The 4,244-nt window shown below is 40.4% G+C and overlaps 1 pseudogene; it reads left to right on the top strand.

Moving 5' to 3' along the window:
* The first annotated feature begins 2,135 nt into the window (after positions 1-2,135).
* Positions 2,136-2,693, top strand: LOC121493810 (annotated as a pseudogene).
* Positions 2,694-4,244: the final 1,551 nt, after the last annotated feature.

Here is a 4,244-nt window from a genome sequence, read left to right on the forward strand (position 1 = left end):
TGTCATTCTGTTATTTACACCTTTAAGACATTTGTGTAGGTTTTCAGGTATGGGCATTAAATGACACATGGACATCTTTAACAACATTCCTCAATAAATATAGTAGTAGGATCGGTCTAGTTTCTTCCATCATTCTTCTATGTTAGAGAAAGTTGTAATAGTATACATAATTCAAAAAGGTGATCTGAAGGAAGATAATAGATTCCACATGAAATTCTGTGATAATCCAGGGAATAAAAATGAGATAGCTGAAGAAATAGAGTAACTGTTCTTTAAGATGTACTTCTTGCATATTTCCTTCAATTGGATTTTTGATAAAAGTTGAGCAGGAGTCTGGTGGATGTGTTTATTAACTAGATGGGGGAGGGGGCTCATTCACAATGTAAATATATATCAAATTACCCTGAGGAACATTTTAGATATCTTACACTTTTATATGTCAATTATACCTCAATAAAGCTGAATTTTTTAAATTGAGCAAGCCAGAACTTAATACATAAAAATTTGCATTGCCTGACATTCAGATTTTCTCTGTAGTGCAAGAGAAGATCTAGAGACTTTCAAAATTGATTAAGAAATGAAAGGGGTGGGGCAGCTGGGTGGCCCAGTGGTTGAACGTCTACCTTTGGCTCAGGTAGGATCCCGGTTCCTGGGATCAAGTCCCACATTGGGCTCCCTGCGGGGAGCCTGCTTCTCCCTCTGCCTGTGTCTCTGCTTCTCTCTCTCTCTCTCTCTCTGTGTCTCTCATGAATAAATAAATAAAATCTTTTTAAAAAAAAGAAATGAAAGAGGTGGCAACCTTTAGAAAAACTGAGGGCCCAGTATCATGAACGTACTTTTTTTTAATTATAGTTGACACACAGTGTTACATTGGTTTCAAGTGTACAGCATAGTGATTCAATTTCTATATACCTTATGCTATGCTTACCACTAGTGTAGCTACCATCTGTCACCATACAACACTATTATAATACCTCATGAGCATATTTTTATTACAACTTTCAGAAAGCCCAAACCAAAATAGTGCAAAGACCTAGACAGTTTGTTTTAATATTTCTTATTTCCTAAAAATTTATTTAAAGTTATATTTCATTCTAAGTACTGCACAGGTGAATTCCATAGATTTGGGCACATATAGTGTTTCCATTACCACTTAAAACCCTTATATTTAGTAATATTTTTTAGTTTCCAAATACATGAAAATTTTTAATGGTATCCTTTGGTTGTTAACTTCTATGTTTATTATATCATGGTAAGATAATTTAGTCTGCATAGCAGTCCCTCAGAATTATATAGATTTCCCTTTGACATAATGCGTGAAATGCTTTTGTAAATTTTTCCTTTCTTAAAAAGAAAATGTATTCTCTGTTGGACGTAGAATTTTATACAATAATTTAACTCTATTAAATTGTTCAGGTTTTAGATATCATATACGAGCTGTGTAGGACTTTAGATGCCACTTCAGGTAGAAAGCTGTGGATGAGGAAATTTTGAATTGCTTGAATTTAAACCAAACTTGCTTTCCTGGAATTGACTAAGATTATGATTTCAATCACCAAGGGTATATCATTTATCTATGCTGCATAATAAGTCATCCCGAAAGTTAATGGCTCAGTAATACCATTGTTCATTTGTTCAGTTGCTATGGGTTGGCAATGGGAAGGGCTTAGCTGGAGTGGTGCTAATGCCATTCTTGCCTGGGGTTGCTCATGCAGCTGCAGTAATCTGGGGACTGCCTGGGGCTGGACCATCCAAGACAGCTTTACTCACATGTCTGGGTCCTCTTACGGGATGGCTGGGCTTCCTTCTCCACAAGTCTTTCATCCTGGTCTTCTGCATATGATGTTGGAAGCTTTACTAGAGGGTAAGAACAGAGGCTGTGACACCCCTTGAGTCCAGGCTCAGAAGTCACATGCACATCTCCAACATTCTGTTGGCCAAAGCAAGTCATGGGGCCAGTCCGGATTCAAGGAGTAGGGAAATAAATTTCACCTCTTGACGTGAACTGCAAAGAATTGTGGGCCATTTTACATCCATCACAAAGAGAAAGGCAAGTTCAAAATAGAGATCTGAGTTGAGTTTTAAGAGAGGGCAATTCTTCTCTTCCCCCCAGCAGACTGAGGTGACCTCTAAAAATGGTTAGCTATTAGCTGGACCCAGAAAACCCTAAAAAATCATGCAAATCAAGAGGTTCAAATCTTCGTGTTCACTATAAGAACACGGGTGAAACTGCCCAAGCCATCAAGGGTATGCATATCCAAAAAGCCACCAAGTATCTAAAAGATGTCACCTTGCAAAAGTAGTGTGTGCCATTCCGTCATTACAATGGTGGAGTTGGTAGGTGTACACAGGCCAAACAGTGGGGCTGGACACAGGGTCGGTGGCCCAAGAAGAGTGCTGAATTTTTACTGCATCTGCTTAAAAATGCAGAGAGTAATACTGAACTTAAGGGTTTAGATGTAGGTTCTCTGGTCATTGAGAACACCTAGGTGAACAAAGCCCCCAAGATGCAACGTAGAATTTACAGAGCTCATGGCCAGATTAACCCACACATGAGCTCTCCCTGCCACATCGAGAGGATTCTTACTAAAAAAGAGCAGATTGTTCCTAAACCAGAAGAGGAGATTGCACAGAAGAAAAAGATATCCCTTCAGAAGAAACTAAAGAAACAAAAACTTATGGCCCGGAAGTAAATTCTGCATAGAATAAATGCAAACAAAATTTTTTTTTTAAAAAAGAGAGGGCAATTCTTGAGCACATGGTTTGAATATATACCTGCTCCATATGGCTGCAAAGGGGTTATGAACAAAGTTTTTATGTCCTTGTGACAGATGTTCTAGAAGGACTGAGAGCTTCCAGAAAGGATGTCTGCCTGACTCTTTCCAGTGAGTTATTTCTTGGACACTGCAATATCCTAGTGGATGCCTGGTAAGAAACTCATTTTTAGAGCCCCATAAACTTAGGTCCTGCTTTGATGAGGAGACATATAAATAGAGTGACTTTTGAATAGACAAGGGCTACAATTTATCTAAGGCCTGAATGGGTAAAACTTGTGTGAAATGCCCCCCCCCCCCCCCTTATGAGTTCTTTCTGCAAGATAAGGCCTTGGCTGAACTTACCTGTGAGGGAAGTCCTGGTGACTGCAAAGTTAATTTTCAGAAAGGAAGCCAGTTTGGAGGAGAATTTTGAATTCTCTTCCTTTAAATGCCACATCCAGAATGAAATGGGAGGGAATCCCTGGGTGGCTCAGCGGTTTAGCACCTGCCTTCGTCCCAGGGCGTGATCCTAGAGACCCGCGATCAAGTCCCACATCAGGCTCCCTGCATGGAGCCTGCTTCTCCCTCTGACTGTGTCTCTGCCTCTCTCTGTGTCTTTCATGAATAAATAAAATCTTTAAAAAAAAAAAAGAAACAAAACAGAATGAAATGGGACAGGGTGAAGTTGGAGTTATTCTCTGAAAAATCCACACCTGTGTTTGGAGTTGACACACATAGTTCTTGTGATCTCACCAGGAAAGTAAAAGTCTGTGCTCTAGGAATGAAGACAGGGCAAGATTTCTCCACTTGAAAAAGGCTGTTTTAGGCTTTTCCTCTTTTGGAATTGCCTCACGTTCTCTCCTAACAAACCAAATCAGCCCTCTCTTCCCCAGGATTCTCGGGGGACTTACATCTGGTGTATGGAATGATTTGGATCCCCTAATCTGCCGCTGACCTCCTTCTGCTGAGATAGACAAACGTGAGCCCTGAAAGGTGCAGTAGGCAAAGGAAGCAATCATTTGTTAGTACACCCCTCCAACTTTCATCCTGCTTGCAAACAGACACCTTCATGGTACTCTTCATAAAAGTGAAAATTTCAGTGCTCCTGCTGGCTTCACTGGAATGTTCCATCCTGCTCCTTCGTGATGATCAAGCAACACACCATTCATTCAGTCCTGTGATTCACTTGAAAACTCTCACCAGGACTGATTCCTGTAATGTCTTATAAGGTGCATTCATTGTACGTTTGCCATCCTTGGAGTACCCTGGCGAGTACGGTGACTGTGATGTGATTCTTTCAGAGTGCAGTGTTTTCCGGCTGACCACAGCTCATGTTTTGTCTCCCACTGGGGCCTAGTCAGACAAGCTGTGTGTATACTTCTTGAGAAGGCTGATTGTTGTGAAAACCTTTGCCACATAAACAGAAACAAGGTATTGGCTCATTTAGATACCATCGCCAGCAACTTTTCTCTTATAACCTCTGAAACA

Source organism: Vulpes lagopus, chromosome 6, assembly GCF_018345385.1.
Source record: "Vulpes lagopus strain Blue_001 chromosome 6, ASM1834538v1, whole genome shotgun sequence".
Lineage (NCBI taxonomy): Eukaryota > Metazoa > Chordata > Mammalia > Carnivora > Canidae > Vulpes > Vulpes lagopus.